Source organism: Marmota flaviventris, chromosome 11 (genome assembly GCF_047511675.1).
Source record: "Marmota flaviventris isolate mMarFla1 chromosome 11, mMarFla1.hap1, whole genome shotgun sequence".
In the NCBI taxonomy this organism is placed as follows: Eukaryota; Metazoa; Chordata; class Mammalia; order Rodentia; family Sciuridae; genus Marmota; species Marmota flaviventris.
This window is the reverse complement of record NC_092508.1, coordinates 81832746-81858128: the sequence shown is the minus strand read 5'-3', so window position 1 is coordinate 81858128 and position 25383 is coordinate 81832746. Positions and strand designations below refer to the sequence as shown.

Here is a 25383-nt window from a genome sequence, read left to right as displayed (position 1 = left end):
CTCACTTAATGATGGTTAATGATTCTCCTGGCAACACTGGGGAGACCAGCTTATATGTAATATATTTTATAAAGTTTACCAAAGGTGATTAGAGTCAAAATAGTTTGGGTACTTAATAAATCAGGCTTCATTTACCTGAAAACTGCATTCATCCATAACATCTCATTTACAGATAATAAGAGATGAGGTTTAATCATAAAATGCAGTATAGAGGTTATTCAAGAGGAATTACTTTGTTTTGCTGTTTTTATAAAAAGGATTTATTGGTCAAGTTATATTAACAACTAATTACAATCATCACTTATTCATATTCTAAAATTGAATTTAATAAGTGCAGTAGTTTAAAGAGACTGCCAATTTTACTATATTTACAAACATAAGTCAGATTAGAATTTGTTTATTTGTTTATTTTTGATGTCAGGGAATATCTCTTGGTCATCTTTATATTACCAATATCTAGATACACTGTATCAAATAATGAATGTTCTTTAAATCTTTTTGTTGTCAGTTTTGTTGTGTTTTATTTTGTTTTTGGTGCTGCAGTTGGAACCCATGACTTTACACATGCCAGGGAAAAGTTGTATCACTGAGCCATTTGCCAAACTGTACTACAAATTGTTTACCAATGAAGCCTGGCCTTCCATCTTTTCTCACACTTCCATTTAGGGCTTCCCTGCTTATAATTCACCATATAACTTTTTCTTTTATAACATTACAATGTCATTCATTCTGGAAAGAATGTATCAACTTATTTACACTCAAAAAAGGTAAGACTTAAAACTCATCCTGTGTGGAAGCTGCTGACACATTATAAAGGATGTATTTTGAGTGGTGTATCTTAGTGGTAAGAGTTAGTATTTTAGAGAAATTGTTTTATCAGTCATTTCCATAATAGTTACATCACAAAATCTAATTCTAACCACCGTGTAACACATTGCCTGGCACCTAATCTAGCCAGATAATATTTTTTTAATGAGTACACAGAAGAGAAGAAGGAAGATGAGAAGATTGAAAGATCAACTTGTTTTTCTTCTTCTACATCCTACAATTAGGGTTTTTGTTTGTTTGTTTATTTTTTTAAAGGCATGCTAGGCAGTGGTAGACATGTTTACCATAGTAAACTAATAAGAGTAAATAGGAAAGTTATTAGAAAATTTTTTAAGAAATCAAAAGCACAATCATCCAAATTTTATTATATTACACTCTGACAATGGTTATCAGTGTGATTATAGCACATTGACTTGAATTTATTGACCAGAAGAGTTCCTGGTTTTCATAAAAACCAACTTTTTTTTTTTTAGAAAAGTTATATTATCTTTATTCTATTTAGAAAATATGAAAATTAATAGTACATTTGGAAAAATATCTTGAACAATCTTAAATGGTGAATAACAGCTGTACTTCAGTTATCTACAAAAAAATCCCCTAAAGTTTCTGATCCTTAATGGTTCTATGTGAATGAGATGTGTCTATTCAGCATGATGGCCCTTTCGCCTAGGAAATGCGTGTGTGTGTGTGTGTGTGTGTGTGTGTGTGTTCCTTTTTGGATATATTCACTAATAATTACTTTTCACAAAGTCAGCTTAAACTTAAGTTATTTTGGTAATTGACTTTTGCATTATTGGAGAGAACAGAAATGTGAAGTCAGACTTAAGCTACAATTTGCCCACATGAACTCTCCAAGTTTGTTTCCTCGATAGCAAAATGGAAAAAATTATGCTTGCTATATAGGTCTGTTACTAGAATTGAGATAATTTGTTGAGCACAATGCCTGGCTAATTGAAAGTGCTCAATAAATAGAACTATTATTAGAGGATTACAAAAAGAGAATTTAATTTAACTATGGTAGTATTTTAGGATTTGCTCCTCCATGTTTTTACTTTTCCAGAAATCTGAAGTCTCTTGTTCAAAAAACTGGAATTAAAATAAGTTATATAGAGATGATATATGAATTATCTTCCATTGCTTTCATCTTTTATTGTAAATAAAATTTCTCCAGGTTCTCTATAAGAATTAATCTTCAGTGAACTATATTCATATGGCAATATGAATATTACAAAAATGAACTGTTTTTTAATATTGAATAAGCATAAAAAATCAAATTATGTTGCTTAAAGGAATACTCATACATCTTTTTCATCTTGCATAACACAAAAATAGCTTACTGCTTTGCTCATAAAAATCATATTTGGAGAGTGACTAAGCATGAGACAGTTCTCAAACAAATCTTTGAGAAAGTTATATAGGAGTGAAAGTGACATTTCAGCCGTAATCAGTCTCCTAATCTAGGTTAGTTCTCTAAGGATAGGCTGGTAAATTTTTTAAATCATTAAGTAATCACACATTATTTTTCAAGCAACTTTGGGCTTTGCACAAATATTAAAATTTGATATGATTCCATTTAAACCATGACTTCATATTGTGGGTTATGACTACTATCTAATTCTTTCTTTATAGGCATAATATTTATTTGTTTACATAAAATACATGAAACATTGAAATCTTATCTGAAGGTTAGTCTAATAATGTGTCATCTGTGTGTTCATATACTATCCTTGATACCTAAAACTAATTGGTCTATGTTTAATAACAACACAGTTTTAATTAGAAAGTAAGGGTATTGGTAGTACTGTACCAGAATTATTCTTTTTACAAAGTTTACAGCTCATTTCTCAGAATACGTAGAGGGATTATGAGATTACATATAAAGGAAACCAAAGAGTTTACCTCTCATATTTCTTAGGTTCAATAATGATTTGATTTCTGAGTTTCTTAAAAGAATATACATATATTTTTGTATAATTTTTCCATGTGGTTACTAAAAGCTATTTTAAGGATATTTTGTAACACTAATAGTGTTTACAGAGTATACCATGCCAAGTAAATTATTCTTAGTAAAATATTGCAGTTCATTTCCATTTCTATAAACTCCTAATTTGATGTTTGTTGTTTTCACTTTTTTTTCTTTTTTTTTTTTGTTTTTCTTGTCATTTTGTTATCAAATATAGAAAATAGTATGTTTAAATAAAGCCATACTATTTTCAGAAAAAAATGCAGGTTAAACATACCATTTCAATGTATTTTTATTTTTACTTATTTATTTTTGTTACTGAGGATTGAACACAGGGGTACTTAACCACTGAATTATATCCTCAGTCCTTTAATTTCTTATTTGGAGACAGGGTCTCACTAGTTGCTTGTCCTTGCTAAGTTGCTGAGGTTGGTCTCAACCTTGCAATTCTCTTGCCTCAGCCTCCTGAGTTGCTGGAATTATAAACATGCACCACCACACCTGGCTCCGTGTATTTTAAAAGGAAAAAATGCTGTCCGAAAACTAATATTACATTAGGAAGATGTATATGCAGAAGAGGGGTAATGAGTATCTTTGCCATGAATTTCATAGACATTCCTCAAATAAAATATTCCTCAATAATATTCTAGATAATGATAAAATGTTTTTCTGTGAAAAGCCATGTTTCTACCAGTCTTCGAATTACTGATGATCATGTTCATCTTTTATATTTTTTTAATTTTAGATAGACAAATAGTCTAGTAAGTAGATGATAGGTAGATAAATGGAAAGATATATATGGTGGTATACAAATACATTTACATATATACAAGTATGTTGAAACTCCTTACCCTAAAACAACGGAAATACTCATTACTTTCTTTTAAGTGTTTGTTTTTAATAAAATATCATATAGATAGTTGGGATTATAGGTTTAGCTTTTTTAGCCCAATCTAAAACTTCTAGTATTTTGAGTGCACTTTATTTCCCTAACTCCATAAAATGGAAGTATTATGCTTTTTATTCTGATATTCATTGCCTAGTACATATTTCTCCACAATTATATGAAAACTACAAACCAAATAATTCCCCACCCCATGAATGCACTCTATTTTCCTCTTCTACATGAGACCTTGAAAATGTTTTAACTCCCCATTCCTTTTTCCTTCCAAATGAGACCTTCAGGATGTTTTTGCTTTTCCTCACCCTCTTTTAACTTCTTAATTTTGCTAAGGAGTTCAATATTTTTGGCTCTAGATTTTTTAGCATTTTTGCTTGCTGTATGTCTCTTCTATTTTAAGAATTCTTACTTAGCTATTTTATTAAAATAGACACTTGTTATATCTGTAGTTTTACCATTATATTACAAGGCCTCTTACACTGTTTTCATCTTCCTTTATTTCATTACAAGGCCTCTTACACTGTTTTCATCTTCCTTTATTTCATAATTTCTGTTCTGATTGATCATTTGTTTGGTTCAAATACTTGCTTCAGTATTTTCTTCAGATAGGGTATAAGGGTGGTATTGTCTCTTTGTCTTTGAATTTTCAAACTGTCTTTCTTCTGACCTGCAAAGCAAGTGATAACTTGATTGGGCATATAATTGTTTGTTCACAATCCTTTTCTTTCTGTCTGCAATATTCAATATCTTTCAACATGAAATATTGAAGATAGGAAGTAAAATATCAATGTGATATTTCTTTTGTACCTTGTGCTCTTTCTGGAAATCTTAAAATTTTCACTTAAGTATACAATACAGAAATGTCACCTTATTTTGATGAATCTACCTTAGAACTTGGCTCTTTAATTTACAAACTTTATTCTTCTTCAAACCAAGAAACATTACTTGTATTATGTCTTTATTTCTAATCTCTGTTTTATTTCTGTTTTGTTGTTGTTTTTTTGAATATATCTTTCTCACCTGAGATTTCTGTGGGAATAATTTTTAAGTCTGTTTTCCCTAAAGATGCCCCACTGTATTTTTACTTAATATTTTGATTTATTCTTCCATTTGATTTTAAAATTCAGTAATTGTGAACTCAGCAAGAATATATTTCATTTAATTCTTTTTATTTTTAATTTTAAAATCATATTTTAAAATTCCAGATTTTGTTTTAAATTTTATCACATGGGAATAATTAAACTTGCTGTGTAAATTTCTTATTAGAATTAAGTGAGGTAATATATTGAGCACAATGAAAGGGCTTAATAAGAATTTTACAGGGCTGGGGATGTGGCTCAAGCAGTAGCGGCTTGCCTGGCATGCGTGCAGACCGGGTTCGATCCTCAGCACCACATACAAACAAAGATGTTGTGTCCGCCGAAAAACTAAAAAATAAAGAAATATTAAAATTCATTCTCTCTCTCTCTCTCTCTCTCTCTCTCTCTCTCGCTCATTTAAAAAAAAAAAAATTTACATAACTGTTGTAGTACCTTAGGATTTGCTCCTCCATGTGTTTACTTTTCTAGAAACTTAAAGACTACTGATTAATTGAGAGAGGAAAATTTATATTTATAAAGTCTCTATATTGCTTTTGTTAAAGTTGTTTCCTCTCCTCCCCAACAGTTCCATTTCACTAGAAGCACCCTAGGTTTTAGGGCACTCTGCTTATTTTTTCTCTCTCACATTACTGGTTCCCTGCAGTACATTGTCACTTCCTTGTGCCTAATTTTGGCTCTGTACAGCTTTTAAATAATGAGAGTCCCAGGATTCTCACTGCTAAGAGATTTAATTGTACCAATTGGCACACTTATTCACAATTTCTTCAGGTAACACGTTTAGGTTAAAATACTTCTTAAGATGTAGAGCCTCTGCCCATCTTCATGTCTGTTTAAAAGTATTCCACAAACACCAGCTATACCTCCTAGGTCAGAGGCTTCTTTGAAGCAAAGACCAAGATCTCTGGAGTTTTGATAATACTATCTGGTTCTGCTACCACATTCCCTCCAGCCTCTGCAGTCCCTGAAATGGACAAAATTGGGTGCCTGATACTTCCTTCTTGAATTCCAACACATCCCATGGCCTTGAACATTTTCTGAGCTATCTGGTCCACCAATCTTGTGCTCATCAGAGGAAAGAGTATCAGAATTGGTATGTGAAGGAAGATGTCAGGAACATATTCTCAAGTGACCCTTTCCCAGACAGGTTAAATGGAATAAATTTGCTTAATTTCAAAGTTTAGGTTTATCAGAGAACTACAGAATCATGGTGTTGTGTATATTCTTTTTTTAATTTAATTGATTTTATTTTTTAAATACATGACAGTGGAATGCATTACAATTCTTGTTACACATATAGAGCACATTTTTTTCATATCTCTGTTGGTATATAAAGTATGTTCACACCAATTCATATCTTCTTACATGTACTTTGGATAATGATGTCCATCATATTCCAACATCATTGCTAATCCCCTGCTTCCTCCCTTTCCTTCCCACCCTCTGCCTTAATTGTGACATTTTGTTTTATAAATAAGGAACTGAGACAAGGAGCTATATTCTGTGTTTCTGCTTATTCAGACTGAATTTATATTTTGGGAGTTGAAGGGAGAAATGCTCATAGATAAGTTATAAATTGCAAAAAGAAAAATATAAATTTTGGTTAAATAAGGGGAGTCTCGGGAGACTTGCTAGTGGGAAGGTGTACAGATGAACCAATTAACAGGGTCTGATGAAGGTTTGAGCTGTGGCGTGTTTTAGGCACTGGGTTCGATTCTCAGCACCACATATAAATAAATAAAGGTCTATCAACAACTAAAAAAAAATATTAAAAGAAAAAAAAAAGAGCCTCTGATGAGGTAGGAGTCTGTTACTGGGTACATTTCTTGTGGTCACTACCAAACATTGAGCATCTCAAAAGAAAAATCTTTGACCTTGTAGCCCTGTAGCTGTTTCTTTTACTTTTTCCTTTACTAAAAAGAAGGTACTGATAGCAGTCATTAGGTCAAGCATGAGGTTTCATCATTAACCAGTCAAAGCAATAGCTAAATTATGGAGTAGCTGGCTTTCAGCAGAAATCTTACTTAGAAAATTCGAAATGCAAGTATTCTGTCCAGTTCATTAAATCCAACACCTTCTTATTTGAGACTATATATAATTATCAGAGACTTGCAACCCTTGTTAATTTCCGTCAAACCCTTTGCCCATGTCCCATTCTTCTGATTTTCTTGCTTAACACACAGCATTTGTCATAATGGCTTTGTGTTACTGAAACTTTTGCATATTACTACTAACTTTTCCAATTGCTAAACATTCTTCCAACTAATTTTGAACCCATCCTTATCAACCATTATTTTTCTTTTGGGCTCTATCCTAATTGAGCCACCATACTGTTCTCCACAGGTTCTCTGTATAACCCTTTCTTCCCTGTGTGTGTATATGTGTGCACGCATGTGTGTGTGTGTGTGTTTTCCTTCCTCTTTCAGTAGCCTCCTTTTCTATCCTTGCCTGTTGAAACTTAAGGGTCCATCCTACAACTCCACCTCATAGGATATGAGAGGTGATACATGTATGTATGTCCTTCTGACCCTTGATTCCTGCTCTTCCCTGGTTTGGTGGGTCCCAACATATCCTTACATATCCAACATAACACCATCAAGCCTTTGAGGTACAACTGCCGATCTATGCTAAAGACTCAACAATTGTGATAAAAATCTAAGCATTGGAATTCTAAAACTAAGTCTACTTCCTGAAATTATTGGTTAGTAAATATTTATTCTTGCTGTGAAAATAATTTCTTTGAGGTTATTAAACTTTCAGTGCAGGAGACTCCCTTAGAAATTATAAACTAAAATCTATCTAATCTCAATTGAGGTACAAAGAGGTTAAAGGATTTTCCCAGATTTAAATTATTGATAATGGACCAGAACCCAATTTCTTTATTTCCATTTCAGTGCTTTCTTTAAGCACATCATATTGGACCCGTGACTTAAATATTATCTAGTAGGCACTGTGTTGTCTATGTATACTAACACGGGATTTTTGGTTAGACTTATAGAAAACAAACATTTTTTTTAACAAAACTGAATTGAAAGCACCAAATGCTAGTAATAATTTTAGTATTGATTAAATACCATAAGTATATGGGTTGATTGACATAAATACAGATCAAAGAATGTTGTACATTAAGTTTAGATATTTGACCACTTTTTTTGTCAATTTATATGCATTCTGGCATCCCAAATGAAGGTAATTAACTGGACAGATTACTCAAATGCTGCTTTAAGTTCTATAAAATAAGCTAATTGATTTGGAATTAGAGCTCCAAATCTTTTCTAGTTCTATGTTTATCTGAATCAGTGCTGTCTAAAACTTGAATTTTAAAATGCTGTGTCATCCAAAGCACTTTTTTCCTAATGCACTTTGATGTAAGGTAGGATGTATAAAACATACCTAAAATAATGTGAAAATTTCTGGAAGTGTCTTCAATAACTCATACTTTGTGTTGGGTAATGCATTGACACATTTACAAGTATAATCATATTTAATTATAAAATAATTTGGGGTTTTTAAATTTTTTAATTGACAATTATGTACATTTATGATAGGGGTAGGATGTGATGTTTTGATCTATATATATACCTTATAGAAAGATTAAGTCAACCGAGTTACCATAACCACCACCTCACTAGTGTATTGTTACACCAATGTACACACACCCATGTGTGTGGTGAGAAAATTAAAAATGGTCTTAACAATTTTAAAATATATAATCCATTAGTATCAATTGTGGTCACCATACAACTCACTAAAACCTAATGTTCCATTTTAACTAAAACTTTGTATATGTTGACCAACATCTTATTTCTCATCTGCCTTGCTCCCCTGACCCACCCACCTAGCCTCTGATAACCATTTTTCTACTCTTTTTAGGAGATCAGCTCTTTTAGATTCCACATATAAGTGAGACTGAACAGTATTTCTCTTTTCATGCCTGACTTATTTCACTTAGCATAATGTCGTCCAGTTCCATCCATGTTGTCACAAATAATAAAATTTTCTTCTATATTATTCCATTGTATGTGCATATCACATATTCTTGATCTGTTCATTGATGGACACTTTGATTGCTTCCAAATCTTGGTTATTGTAAATATTGCTAAAATGGACATATTAATAAAGATATCTCCTGAACCTAACAATTCTAATTCTTTTGTTTATGTATACCCTTTAGAGGATTGCTGGATCATATAGTATTTTTAGTTTTTAATACTAACCTACATATTTTTCAAAATGGTTGTATTAATTTATATTCCCACCAACAGTATGTAAGTGTTCCCTTTTCTCTGTGTCCATGCCAACACTTGATTTCTTTTGTCTATGGCTGTTTTATAACTTTGACAATCTGAAATTAGTTATCATCCACATTGACTTCCTATAGATTTTGAACATTGTAAAAGGGATATATGTAATTAAAATATAGAACTTTATTTGGTGAGTTTTCATTCTCATTGTATGTTTTTGGATAACCTTACACTGATATGATATTTGATGTTACTTATTTCTTTGGTCTAAACAGCTTTGTTGAGCCTGGTATTGATGCGTTCATCTGATGTCCTGATCTCCTTCATGGCAAATTTCCAAATCTCTTAGAATACCCAAGAGCGTACTTCTTGAGATATGAGGGACTAGTATCCAAAATATATAAGAATTCAAACAGCTCAACAACAACAAAACAAATAGATTTTAAAATGACTAAAGGATCTGAATAGATAGTTCTGATCTGAATAGATAGTTCTGAAAAGAAGAGATATGAATGGCCAACAGATATATAAAAAGGTGCTCAACATCTCTAATTAACCCACTTCATGGATATACTTGTATATGTTGATGGTGTCTTCTCATGTCACCACACCCTCGATGATAGAATGGCCCTTCTTGCTACCATTTGTGGGACCCATTCTTTCACACCTAGGTTGGAAAAGAAGAGCACAAGGGTCTCCTGAAACAGGGAAAACAGCTGATAGTAGGCAGCTTAATGGGCATAAGGTGATATTTTTATTGTGGTTACAATTTGCATTTCCCTCATGATTAAAGATGTTAAACACCTGTTCATATATCTGTTGGCCATTCATCTCTCTTCTTTCCAGAGTTGCCTATTCAGACCTTTCAGCCATTTTTAAATATTTTTTCCTTGTTGAGTTGTTTGAATTCTTTATATATTTTGGATACTAGTTCCTCATCACCAAATGCTTAGCAAATAATTTCTTCCAGTCCATAGATTTTTTTTCTTCATTTGTTATTTCCTCTACCATACAGCTTCTGAGATTTCAATCCCATTTTGTCAATTTTTGCTTTTGTTGCACACACTTTTGTAAACCTACTCAAGATATCATTGCCCAGACCAGTGTTGTAGAGTATTACACTCATGTTTTTATCTTTATAGATTTATAGTTTCAGGTCCTATGTTTAAGTCTTTTACCCAGTTCATATTGACTTTTATAGATTCTGTGAGATAAGAACGCAATTTTATTCTTCTGTGTGTCTATATCCAGCATTATTGAAGAGAATGTCCATTTCCCATTGTACATTTTTGGCACCTTTGTTTAAAAAAAAATCAATTGACCAGTATATATTCTTTTCTCTATTCTACTGGTCTACCTTCTAGAATGATGTTGACCAGATTATATTGTTATATATTTTATGCTTATATGAATATGTAGGAGTGAATCCCGCTATTATGTATAATTATAATGCAGCAATAAAAAAGATGGAAAAAATAAATTAACTATAACTCTTTGAGTTTATTTCTGGGCTTTTCACCTTATTTTGATGGTCAATGTATCTTTTCTTATGCCAGTAGAATTTTTTAATTACAATAGCTTTATGATATATTTTGAAATAAAAGAGTATGATGCCTCCATATTTATTCTTTTTTTTCCAAATTTGCTATTTGTAGTCTTCTTTGATTCTATACAGTTTTTAAATTTCTTTTTCTATTTCTGTGAAAATTAATGTAAGTATTTTAATAGGGATTACATTGAGTCTGTAAACCACTTTGTGTAGATGGATATTTTAACAGTATTAATTAATCTAATTCATGAACATGTGATATATTTCCATTTATTTGTGTTTTCTTTAATTTTTTTCACCAATGTTTTATAGTTTTCAGTGCACAGATTTTTTTTTTTTTCCTTTTCACTTCCTTGGTTAAATTTACTTTCAGGTGTTATATTTTATGCTCTGTAAATGAGTTTGTTTTCATAACTTTTTTGATAGTTCACTGTTAATGCAACTGATTCTTTATGTTGATTTTGTATGCCATTTCATTTTATGTATTTATTGATTATCTGAGTATTTTGGTAAAGTCTTTAGATTTTTCTGTAGATAGACCATATTGGTCTGTAGTATGAGACAATTTGACTTTTACCTTTCCAGTTTATATGCCTTTTCTTTCTTTCTCTTGCCTAATTTTTTTGGCTAGGACTTTATTAAATCTTTTTTTTAAATAGAAATGGTGAGAGTAGTCATCCTTATCTTGTTCGTGATATTAGAAGCAACATTGAATATGTTGCTACTATGGTGGCTTTGTTAAATATTATTTTGATGAGGTACATCCCTTCTATACTGTTTATGTGTGAGTGTGTGTTTAACATGATAAGAACTGAAATTTTGTCAAATGTTTTTTTCTCCATCTGTTGAGGTGAGAAGATGCAAATGAACAAGATCAGGGATGAAAAAGGAGAGATCACCACAGACCCTTTTGAAGTCTTTTGAATATAGACAGTATATTTATACAGTATATTAACAAAATATTTTAAATCATATTTTTATTATGGCTTAAACTTTAACTCACTCAACCTGTTAGTCCTCTAAACAGCTATGACCCGGGTAACTTCCCTGAAGTCCAGAGGACTATCAAAACCTATTTTGAAAATTTATACTCTGTCTGTAATTACTTATGCAGAATTAGTCCACAAAGTGACTAAGGACCTTATTGGACAAATCATCATAGAAAGTCACTTAGTTAGAATTAAGAATGAGAGCTTTGGAATTGGAGATCCAGAGGCCTTGAACTTCTAGAACTCTTCCTTATTAACAGTAGAATTCAATTCAGAAGGTTAAGGTGAATATTACCTGAGACAGTATATTTATAGCACTTAGTATGATTCTAGGCCATAGGCTGAAAACTTATAAAATGAGTCTCATGGATACTCAAAGGAGAAAAAGTCATCACAACAGGAGAAGGTCTAGATAACTCAGGAATTCCCAAAGACATAAGTACAAAAATTGATAAGTGATGATGATATTCTTGAGTTATAAAGTACAAGATTTATAATTATTTTTCTTTTATAAATATTTAAAGCTTGCAAGTATAGGTACTTGAAGTTAATAATCTTTTTGTGCTTGGAAAATAAATTTACTTAGAATTTATATTAGGAATGTCAAGTGAACAAAATATTTTAAATCATATTTTTATTATAGCTTAAACTTTAATTCACTCAACCTTTTAGTCCTCTAAACAGCTACGACCCGTGTAACTTCCCTGAACCTCATTTTTCCCAAAAATATACATAATAAAATAACTACATGTCAGTGTGGTTGGAAGTATTAGAGACCTGGTAATTTTTTAATTCTAATTTTTTATGTATGACAGCAGAATGCATTAAAATTCATATTACACATATACAGCACAATTTTTCATATCTCTTGTTATACGCAAAGTAGAATCACACCATTCCTGTCTTCATACATGTACTTAGGGTAATGGTGTCCATCTCATTCCACTGTCTTTCCTACCCCCAGTCCCCTCTCTTCCTTTCCCTGCCCTTTGCTCTATCTACAGTTCATCTAATCCACCCATGCTCCCCTGCTCCCAACCCCATTATGAATCAACATTCTTATATCACAGAAAATATTTGGCATTTGGTTTTTTGGGATTGGGTAATGTCACTTATATTCTCCAATGCCATCCATTACCTGCAAATGTCATGATTTTATTCTCTTTTTATGCTGAATAGTATTCCATTATGTATATATAACACATTTTCATTATCGATTCATCAACTGAAGGGCATCTAGGTTGATTCCATAGTTTAGCTATTGTGAATTGTGCTGCTAAAAACATTGATGTGGCTGTTTCCCTGTAGTATGCTGTTTTTAAGTCCTTGGGGTATAGACCAAGGAGTGGTATAGCTGGGTCAAAAGGTGGTTCCATTCCCAGTTTTCCAAGAAATCTCCATACTACTTTCCATATCGGCTGCACCAATTTGTAGTCCCATCAGCAATGTATGAGTGTGCCTTTTCCCCCCACATCCTCACCAACACATATTGAATTTGTTTGTATTCTTAATAGCTGCCATTCTGACTGGAGTGAGTAGTTTTGATTTGCATTTCTCTAATTGCTAGAGATGTTGAACATTTTTTCATACATTTATTGATTGATTGTATATCATCTTCTGAGAAGTATCTGTTTGGTTCCTTGGCCCATTTATTGATTGGGTCATTTTGTGTGTGTGTGTGTGTGTGTTAAAATTTTTGAGTTCTTTATATATACTAGAGATTAGTGCTCTATCTGATGTTTGTGTGGTAAAATTTTTTTCCCAAAATGTAGGCTATCTGTTCACCTCACAGGTTGTTTCTTTTGCTGAGAAGAAGCTTTTAAGTTTGAATTCATCCCATTTATTGATTATTGATTTTAATTCTTTTTTTTTAAATTATTATTTTTTTTTAATATTTATTTTTTTAGTTTTCAGCGGACACAACATCTTTGTTTGTATGTGGTGCTGAGAATCGAACCCGGGCCGCACGCATGCCAGGCGAGCGTGCTACCTCTTGAGCCACATCCCCACCCCCTGCTTTTAATTCTTATACTACAGGAGTCATATTGAGGAAGCCTAGGCCTAATCCAACATGTTGGAGATTTGGGCCTATCTTTTCTTCTATTAGGAGCAGTATCTCTGCTTTAATTCCTAGGTTCTTGATCCACTTTGAGTTGAGTTTTGTGCATGGTGAGAGATAGGGCTTTAATCTCATTTTGTTGTATGTGGATTTCTAGTTTTTCTAGCACCATTTGTTAAAGAGGCTATCTTTTCTCCGATATATGTTTTTGGCGTCTTTGTCTAATATAAGATAACTGTAGTTATGTGGGTTTGTCTCTGTGTCTTCTATTCTGTACCATTGGTCTACAAGTCTATTTTGATGCCAATACCATGTTGTTTTTGTTACTATTGCCCTGTAGTATAGTTTAAATTCTGGTCTATTGATGCCACCTACTTCACTCTTCTCGCTGAGAATTGCTTTACTATTCTGGGTCTCTTATTTTTCCAGATGAATTTCATGACTTCTTTTTCTATTTCTATGAGGAATGCCATTGGGTTTTTTAGTGTTCTGTAGTTTTCGTTGTAGAGGACTTTCACCTCTTTTGTTAAGTTGATTCCAAAGTATTTTATGTTTTTGAGGTTATTGTAAATGTGATACTTTTCCTCGTTTCCCTTTCAGAGGATTTGTCACTGATATACAGAAATACCTTTGATTTATGGGTGTGGATTTTATATCCTACTACTATGCTGAAATTATTTATTAGTTCTAGAAGTTTTCTGGTGGAATTTTTTTGGGTCTTCTAAGTATGAAATCATATCATCAGCAACTAGTGTTAATTTGAATTCTTCTTTTCCTATCCGTATCCCTTTAATTTCTTCCGTCTAATTGCTCTGGCCAGTGTTTCAAGACTAAGTTAAATAGATGTGGTGACAGAGGGCATCCCTGTCTTGTTTCAGTTTTTAGAGGGAATACTTTCACTTTTTCACTGTTTAGAATGATGCAGGCCTGGTGTTTAGCATAGGTAGCTTTTACGAGGTTGAGATATGTTCCTGTTATCCCTAGTTTTTCTAATGTTTTGAACATGAAGGGGTGCTGTACTTTGTCAAATGCTTTTTCTGTATCTGTTGAAATAATCATATGATTCTTACCTTTAAGTCTATTGATGTGAAGAATTACATTTATTCATTTCCATATGTTGAACCAACTTTGCATCCCTGGGATGAACCCCACTTGATCGTGGTGCACTATCTTTTTGATATATTTTTGTATTTGATTTGCTAGAATTTTATTGAGAATTTTTGCATCTGTGTTCATTAGACATATTAGTCTAAAGTTTTCTTTCGTTGATGTGTCTTTGCCTGATTTTGGAATCTGGATGACACTGGCCTCATAGAATGAGTTTGGAAGTACTCCCTCTTTTTATATTTAATGAAATAATTTGAGGAGTATTGGTATTCCTTCTTCTTTAAAAGTCTTGTAGAACTCAGCTGTGTATCCATCAGGTCCTGGGCAATTCTTAGTTGGTAGGCTTCTGATGGTGTCCTCTGTTTCCTTGCTTGAAATTAATCTGTATCATTCGGATTTAGTTTGGGCACACCATATGCCTCTAGAAATTTTTCAATGCCTTCAATATTTTCTATTTTATTGGAGTACAAGTTTTCAAAATAATTTGTAATTATCTTCTGTATTTCTGTAGTGTCTGTTGTGATATTTCCTTTTTCAACACATTTGAGTTTTCCCTCTCCTTCTCTTCATTAGCCTGGCTAAGGGTTGGTCAATTTTATTTATTTTTTCAAAGAACCAACTTTTAGTTTTGTCAATTGTTTCTTTTGTTTCAATTTCATTGATTTCAGCTCTGATTTTAATTTTTTCCTGTCTTCTACTAATTGGTATTGGTTTTTTTCTTCTTTTTCTAAGGCTTTGAGATGTAATGTTAGGTCATTTATTTGTTGACTTTTTCTTCTTTTAAGGAATGAACTCTATACAATGAACTTTCCTCTTAGTACTGCCTTCATAGTGTCCCAGAGCTTTTGATATGTTGTATCAGTGTTCTCATTTACCTCTAAGAAATTTTTAATCTCCTCCTTGAAATCTTTTGCAACCCATTGTTCATTCAATAGCATATTATTTAATCTCCAGGTTTTGGAGTAGCTTTCATTTTTTAACTTTATCATTGTTTTCTAGTTTCATTCCATTATGATATGATAGAATGTGAAGTAGTATCTCTACTTTTTTGTATTTGCTAAGAGTTGCTTTGTGGCATAATATATGGTCTATTTTAGAGACCATGTGCTGCTGAGAAGAATGTGTGTTCGCTCATTGAAAGATGAAATAGTTGATACATGTCAGTTAAGTCTTAAGTTATTGATTGTATTATTAAGTTTTGTAGTTTCTTTGTTCAGCTTTTGTTTGGAAGACCTATCCAGTGGTGAAAGAGGTATGTTAAAGTCACCCAAAATTATTCTGTTGTGGTCTGTTTGACTCTTGAACTTGAGAAGAGTTTGAATAATGAACATAGATGCTCCATTGTTTGGGGCTTATATATTTATAATTGTTATATCTTGTTGGTGTATGGTTCCCTTGAGCAGTATGTAGTATCCTTCTTTATCCCCTTTGATTAACTTTAGCTTGAAGTCTACTTTATTTGATATGAGGATGGAAACCCCTGTTTGCTTCCGCAGCCCATGTGAGCAGTATAATTTTTCCCAATACTTCACTTTTAGTCTGTGGATGTCTTTTCTTATGAGATGAGTCTCTTGGAGGCAGCATATTGTTGTTCTTGCTTTTTTTTTTTTTTTTAATCGAATCTGCTAGTCTGTGTCTTTTATGCCATTAACATTCAGGTTTATTATTGAGACATGATTTGTATTCCCAGTCATTTTTGTTATTTAACTTGATTTTGTTTATCCTTTGATTAATTTTTCCCTTAGTGAAATACCTCGCTCTGCTGATTTTTAGCATTGTTTTATATTTCCTCTTCGTGGAATATTTTACCGAGGATGTTCTGTAGCACAGGCTTTCTATTTGTAAATTCTTTTAACTTTTGTTTATCATGGAAGGTTTTTATTTTGTCATCAAATCTGAAGCTTAATTTTGCTGAATATAAGAATCTTGGTGGCATAACTATCTTTCAGAGCTTGGTATATGTGGTTCTATGATCTCCTGGCTTTGAGGGTCTGGGTTGAAAACTCTCTTGAGATACAATTGGTTTCCCCCTCTGTGTGATCTGATTCCTCTCTCTTGTGGCCTTTAAGATTCTATTCTTATTCTGTATGCTAGGCTTTTTTATTATAATGTGTCTTGGTGTAGATCTGTTGTAATTTTGTACATTTGGTATCCTGTAAGCCTCTTGTATTTGATTTTCCAATGCTTAGGAAATTTTCTGATATTATCTCATTGAAGAGATTGTGCATTCCTTTGGTTTGAAACTCTGCCTTTCTCTATCCCAATAACTCTTAGATTTGGTCTTTTGATACTATCCCATAATTCTTTCTGTTCATGGTTTCTTATTATCTTCACTGTGTGGCCAACTTTATTTTCCAGATGATATACTTTGACTTCATTATCTGTTATTCTTTCTTCCAAGTGATCTATTCTCTTGGTGATGCTTTCTATTGAGTTTTTTATTTGGTTTATTGTTATTTTCTTCATTTTAAGGATTTCTGATTTTTTTTTTCTTTTAGAGTCTTTATCTCTTTCTTCAAGTAATCTTGCTATTGTATTTGCTACCTGTATTTGCTCTCTGGTCTCTTTGTTGGAGTGATCAATTTTTGCCCTTATTTGCTCTTTTAGGTCATTCTTTAATTAACAGAGCTTTTTAATTATGGACATTCTGAACTACTTCTCTGACAGTTCATCAACTTTGCTGTCCATGGGTTCTGTTATTGTAGTATCCTGGTTTGTTTGGGTACTTTACTCCCTTTTTCATGTTGTCTATGTGTCTTCCTTTCTTGCAGTGTGGATCTGAGATATTACAGTTTCTACTCTATAATCTTGTAGTGTCTGTGCCAATTATCTGAACCTCATCTTGATGTTGTGCTTTCAGACCCTGCAGGTGTCCCTTGATGTATGCTATTGCAACTAATGGTGGTGGCGGTAGTAGTGGACATAGCAGTGGAGGACTCCAAGATGGATGCAATGTCTTTCAGAGATGGGGCTGAAAGAATGGGCCTTACACTGTCTTTGGAATGCCTGCTCCAAGATGCAGCTGCTTCTATCCCTGTCTGTTGTCAAAAGGTAGAGGCTACTGCGTGGGGAAGGCTATGGCAATTTCTGCAGTGTCCCAAGATGGAAGTGGGTAACGTCTGGGCTTCCCGGTAAGGGTGGGGGCGATGGCGGACTTGGACTTACCCTGGGCCTGGGTCCCCTGCAGGTTGGCAGAGGCAGTCCTGTGCTGGAGCCGGAGCTCTGATGTATGTGTGCTGGTGGCAGGATGGACTCAGACCTACCCTGAGTCTGTGTCCCCAACAGGTTGGTGTAGGCAGATCTGGGCCGGGCCTGAGAGAGACCTGGTAAATTTTAAGCATCAAGCACCTTGCATAGCATGTAAGTGCTCAGTAAGTGGTGGTGATTCTTGTGTTTATTATACTATGCTTCTCTAAACCTGTGTTGCCTAAAGTCACCACTGACTTAATTATGAAGTCCTCTCTGGTCCCTTTTTTTCATTTGTTTTAGTTCCTAACAAAGCAAAGAATGCTGTATTATATTATATTTGATTGTACTGACCATCTTGAAATTATCCATTTCTCTTGGTCTTGTGTTCTTCTTACCCCTTTGTTCAATCCTCCTTGGAATTCTTTGCTGGGTTTTATGTTACCCACTCCTTAAATATTTTGTGTTTCCCAATTTCTGTGTGTTTTTAAATTCTCTTTTTCTTCTACTCAACTGTCTGTGGGTTTGATATGATTGAATGTATCAGTAAACCTTTCCATCATTACCACTGGATGCCTCCTAATTGGGCATATTTAAAAGTGAGCTTGTGTGCTGGGGTTGTGCCTCAGTGGTAGAGGGCTTGCCTAGTGTGTGTGAGGCACTGGGTTCGATTCTCAGCACAACAAAAAATAAATAAAGGTCCACCAAGAACTATTAAAATATTTTTTTTTAAATGAGCTTGTAATCATCTTTTACATTTTGTTTTTCCTCTTTGGTCCTATATGGATAGGTAACATTGTTCATTCCTTCATTCAATCATTGTTCAACTTATTAATTAAACAAATATTTATTGAGTGTCTATATACTAATAAAGTAAGCATATTTTTACCTCTCCAGGAATTTCTATTTCTAGTGAAAGAGACAAAACAAATAAATATTAATAATACTGTGTTTATGATATTGCTAAGTTTTATGGAGAAAAAATGAAGTAGGAAAATTGCTAAGGTGAGTAAAGATAAGAAATCAGTTGCATTTCCAAGAGGGATACTTGGGGAAGTCATCACTGGAAAAAATACATATATATATACTCTGAGCATACACTGAGGTTATAATGGAGTGAGTCTTGTGGATATCTGAAGGAAGGCTATTCCAGGATGAGGAATCAACAGCTACACAATGTGAGACAGGAATGTTCCTTGCATTTTGGGGAAATAATGAGGTAGTCATTGTACCTGGCTTAAGAGAAGAGCAGTAGCTCAAAGTGGCAACAGGTAACATAGTTGTGTTGGTTCTGCCTATACAGTTTTTAAATATTGGAAACTATCCTCCTTTACTTAACCTCTATCAATCTCCTTCCTTCTTTTCTTCCTCTAACAATTAATAAGTTACCACATTCAATCATTCTGTCACTCTCCCATGTATCCTCCACATCTTTAACACTTTCACCTCAGTTCAGGCTTTTATCATTGATCACCAAGGTGGTCTGCTGCCAACCTCATACCTCATATTAGTATTCATTCAAGAGATAGTTATTGAACACCTTCTGTGTTCCAGGTCCTTTGTTAGACATTGTGGATATAATGGTCATCAAACTAGAAATAATCATAGCCTTTCAAAATTCATAGTAACTGGGCAAATCATAGAGGCAGTTAGTGAGTGACATCACAGCATAATAAGCACCTGGAGAACAAGCAGTCTTAGTACACATGGGGCGACAGGTAGGTCTGATTTATGAGTAGTAATGCAAGCTTTCCAAAAGAAATTATATTCCTGTTGATATTTGAAACATAAGTGGGAGTTAGGCCTTCAAACAGCAAAGAAAGTGTGTCCAAGCAAAACGACCACTTCTGGAAAGGCAAAAAAAGGGTAAGGAGAGAGGGGACTAACAGCTGTGTAGTGTTATCTGAAAAAGGACAGATGAGAGTGCTTTAGTATCAGGCTAGAGAGGTACAAAGGTGCAAGATTGTGCATACTATCTTCAGATCCTATTAAACTATTTGATAATCCATTTGACTCTGAAATTATCAGTATAAAATATGAATATAATCATTCATCTCCCAGAACTAAAACTTACCAATAATTCCTTGTCAACTTTTGAAAGTTAAATTCAAACTCTGAAACAGCACAGAAGTTTTTGTAAACTGGCTTTTACCTCTTCATCATCAATTCCGATAGGCCCTGCTTTTCTGTTTAAGCACTAACAGTATAGGAATGCTTGTAATTACCCTCCAAAAAACAGACTTCAAGTCTCCAGGTCATACCAGATTCTCAGAATGCTCTTTGGTCCTTACCTTTCATTACAGTTTCCATTATCTAGAACAGTTTATTGTTAAACTTCTCCAATAGTGTGAGCTCTTTGAGGGTCTGTGGGTTTTTTGTGTTAGTGTTTATTCAGAACAATTATTAGCCCCTACGATAGTGCCTGTCAGTTTTCTGTACTTGATAAATAGTGAATTTAATAATATAAAGCAAGACTGCTTAATTTTGACTGAAAAACAATGAGAATTATTTATAGGAAATAATTAACATTAAATCAGAAGATTGTGGGCACACTATCAAAATTGTTGTCCAATAAATAATGGTCAGCTTTATTAAAATATAAACTTCATGAGGACAGAAAGTTAATCTAGCTTCTTAAGTTCTCTGTCTCCAGACCTATCACATGTTCTGGTACATGGAAAAGTACTCAATAAGTATTTATCCCTGTCATACTTGGTACATGATTATTATCTGTATAATACTTAGAATTCCTTTCCTTACAGTCTCTCAGGGTGATATGGTCACAGTGAAATACTCAAGTAATTTTGTAAGTTAATATTATTTGAATAAAAAATTGTCTTTTACTATAATAATGATTGAAAATGTCCTTTTCTGATTATTATTTCTTAAAACTACAGTATTTTATCATGGACAATGGGGGTGGATTCAGCAAAATGGATACTTAAGTCCCTAAAGTCATAAAACTAGCCTTCCTGCACGTTAACAGTGTCTTACCAGTCCAAACACAAGTATTCTTTATATAGAAGCCTTCATACATGTACCATAAAAACTATGGCAGATGTCTCAAAGAATAATAATAATTTCTCATGATTATCTCATCACTGTGGTTATTTCTTTAAAAAAAGAACTTTAGGTAGCAAGTAAATATTATAAAATGTTAAAAACTCTACTAATAAATAAAAGAAACATGACTTTTTAGACTTTTTCAGCTAGTCATAGTGGCACACACCTGAAATCCCAGCAACTCTGGAGACTGAGGCAGGAGAATCACAAGTTCCAGGCAGCCTTAGCAACTTAGCAAGACCCTGTCTCAAAATAAAAATTGTAAAAAGAGCCAGGCATGTGGCTCATGACTTAGTTGTTGGCACCCCCTGGGTTCAATCCCTGTTACAAAAAAGAAAGAAACTTTCTCACTATCAAAGTTTTATGCATGTATGTATACACACATACTAATAATACACATAGAAATAAATGTGCTAGGAAATGGACTGTATCAGATACCACTGGTGAAACTTGAAATTGCTCTTTTTTTTAAAGCAGTTTAAAATGTTCATACCCATTACTACTTCAAAAATATTCATGTTAACAGAAATGTTTTAGAACTCAATAGATGGTAATTATACAACTGAATTGTTTACCTTAAACTGATTAACTTTATGTTATATGAATTTTACCTTAATAAATTATTTCAAAATATTTATCCTAAGGAAATACTATATAAATATTATTTAATAAAGTTGTTTGGTTCAGCCTAATTTATAATAGCAAAAATTTAAAAACAGCATAAATATAATACAGAGTAATTACATATGGTCTGTCCACATACTAGAATACTATGCAGCCATTAAATAATTTTATAAGGAATATTTAATGATATGGAGAAATGCTTAAGAGAAAATTTTATATGAAAAATACTGAATACAAAATTATTGTTGGATGGTTTCTTAAAACAATCATACATAGAAAATGACTGAAAGAAAAGATTAGAAGAAAAATTTAATATTCCTTGAACTTATTTAAGCACTTTGAAGCCCTTGGCCCAGAAATTTAAGTGGCAGGTTTTCCATTAGTTGTCTTCTTATCTCTATGGTAAGACCACAAGCTATTGGGGGCTCTAATTTTGTCAGTGGCCTGTTAATTATACCCAGGGCCTTTACCCTCATGGTACAAGAGCCAAGACAGACGAAAATGTTATTGGCATACCAAATTGGAAAGTTATACTTTAGTTTATACTGTTATTTAGCTGTAAATAGGATTTCAGGTCTAGCTTGGAGCATTAACATTATTGAATAATTACTGTGTCTAATCTTATACTACATACTTTCACATTACTTATCTCCTGTAATGTAATGCTTCACCTGAAACTTTGTGAAGTACAAACTATATTTATGCCTACTTTGCAGAGGAAGAAATTGTAGAAATCTGTGTTAGGATTATTCACGTGTGATTTTTGCTCTACTACATAAGGTAATTAAGCAAAAGTACAGATGTACTCTGAAACTATAGAAAATGTAATATCATGCTATATAGAATAACTGTATGTCTTAGAATCCGGTGAGGGAGCCTCCTAGAATTGATGATATTTTCATATGTGATGTGAAATATGACAGGAAGCTGTTGATTAGGATCTTTACAAGGCAGAGGGTGTATCATAGGAGAGATATTTGAGAATAATAAGCAAAGGGGTTTGTGAATTTTTTTAATTGAAAGTTATAATTAGGGATGAACTATATCTAAGCTCCTTAGAATTAGACTTTAATCTTAGTTCAAGAAAACTTAATTTGCTTTATATCAATTCTTTAAGAATTACAAAAAAAGTATTAATCTCTCTCCCTTTTGTTTGGAATTTTATTTGAACCACTGTTTTATGGTAATTTGTGTGTATGCATTTTATACTAGAAACTCTTTGTTCTCCTTAAAACACCCAAGAGCATCTAAAAACTGCCTTGCACACTGTGGGGGTTCAAAATGTTATTAGTTCAATGAGTATTAAATTAATTATCATCCTTAATGTTACACCTTAAAAGAGGAGCTATAATGTATATCTGTTGTTAACAATATTGAAGCCTAAATAACAAACTTAAATTCAATTATATATATATGCATAATTATATACAATAGAGTTAATAAAATATATCTTTGAGAACCAGGTTATATTAACAATATAAGACAGTTTTTTGGTAGGTGAGCATTGTTATTTCTTCAGGTGATTAAACTAGTGATATCTATTTATTTCCTATAACCTGTTTGGAGACATAAGCAATGCCATATCAAATCTCTATCCTTGAAGAAAGAAAAGGAAGAAAGGTAGTTAAATAGGTGGACTGAGAGAATTAAAATGTGTGCCATGTGTGTTTTTGTCCTCTCACAAGATCTTACAGTGGCTGGTCTAGTAGAGGACCTGGAATATTAGGTTCCTAGTAAACCACCAACTTTACTCAAAAGGAAAAAAAAAAAGTATGTGCTAATTAAACGCATGCCATGCAGATGAGCTGGTGTGGAATTAAACTTGTTTCACTTTGCTCTTTTACCTTTCTTGCTACATCAGTCATTTTAGAGGCAGAGGAACACTTTTTTCTTTTATCTTTTCTGTATCTGTTTTATATTGAGTAGGAGTCTCTCTGTGTTGCCCAGGCTGTCGTATCTTGAGCTCAAGTGATTTGCCTTAGTCTTATGAGTAGCTGGAACTACAGGTGTGTGCCACTGCACCCTGCAAAATATGAATTTAAGTATTGGTAGACACACTGGATACTTTTCCCTTTAGATCAGTGAGGGGTGTGTCAGCCTTCTTCACAGTAGTAAAAAATTTATATCACAAGACTGAAAGTCACTTATAGGCTGGGCATGGTGGTGCACACCTGTAATCCCAGCAGCCCGGGAGACTGAGGCAGGATTGGGAGTTCAAAGCCAGCCTCAGCAAAAGTAAGGCTCTAAGCAACTCAGTGAGACCCTGTCTCTAAATAAAATACAAAAATAGGGCTGGGGACATGGCTCCGTGGTTGAGTGGCCCTGAGTTCAATCCCTAGTACCAAAAAAAAAAAAAAAAAAAAAAGAACAAGAAAATCACTTATAGGATAAAAACTAGGCTTGTAGTAAATCTTGTTATACTTTGCGCTATTTTTGTAATATGTTAAATGAATGCATTTTGCTTTTTCCCAGGAGGAAATTGTGATTTGAATTCTAATTAATAAATATCTAATTGAAAAGATATGTTTGAGGTAGATTTTAAAAGTGTTATTTTGTAAAGAGCTATTAGAAGTTTCACTTATTTCTTCCTTCCTTTTTCCATATATAATGTGATCAAAATAGGATATTAATATAATTTATTGAAGTGAGTTTGCTGTGATTTGAATTAAAATCTCTCTGGGACATGAACATATTAAGAACTAGATAAATATTTTTAAAAAATATTGGGGCTGGGGATGTGGCTCAAGTGGTAGCACGCTCACCTGACATGCGTGGGGTGCTGGGTTCGATCCTCACTCAACACTACATAAAAATGAAAGATATTGTGTCTACCTAAAACTAAAAATTAAATATAAAAAAAAAAAGAACTAGAAACATCTGTGTAGGTGCTTTGGTCATTGCTATCATTCTCCCATAGACTTTCTCTCTTAATCCACTGAATAGAAAATAACTGTCCCTCAAGCTACATGCAGATTTTTTTCTTTTGTAATTTGATCTTTTGAAGTTGGGGATATATTTCCACTTACAAAAAACATGTAGTAAATGGAACTAAAGTTCCTAGGAAAGTGTTCCTAGAGATCACATCAACCTAGTCATCTGTAAAAGGGGAAGTGTTGAAACATTTGGGGTCATTGTTGACAGCTATGTCACAAGAAACAAGAGGAGCCAGGAGCAGGAGCGAAGGGAATTCAGAAGGAATTCCTACTGAATAACTCAGCCTCTCATGAAGTTTTTAATTTGGCAACAATGTTTTGAACAAAGTTCTATTTTGGAAAAGCAGATCTTATAGATAATGTTATTGTACCATCATCACAAAAAATTATGTAAAGTATTTGGTTTTTACATCTCTTTCTTGATCTTTGACCTTTGCCATTTCATTGTTTAATAGGTGGAAGCTAACCCACAATAAAGGAAAAAGTGAGAAGAAAAATATAAGTGTAATGGATTAGATAGTGAGGAATAGAGGAAAGGGAGGGGAGAAAAAGCAAAGGAAAGGCAGTGGAATGATTCTGACATAGTTTTCCTGTGTACATATATATATGAAAACAACCCAGTGAATCCCACCACCATGTACATCTATGTAATGGAACTCATAACTACAATAAGATATATTCCATACTTGTATAATTATATCAAAAAGGATTCTGCTATCATATGTAACTGAAAAGAACTAATAAAAAATACCTCTCCCATTCATAACTTTCCCTTGTCTCAATTTTCACATTTTCGTATTAATATATAGTACTAGTTTTTTATATGCCACTCGATCACAT

General features: G+C 33.1%; 1 protein-coding gene across 8 annotated transcripts in view; it reads left to right on the top strand.

The window, feature by feature from the left end:
- Positions 1–25383, top strand: part of Mbd5 (methyl-CpG binding domain protein 5) — a 409185-nt gene that overhangs the window by 105099 nt on the left and 278703 nt on the right. The gene's annotated exons all lie outside the window — the stretch shown is intronic.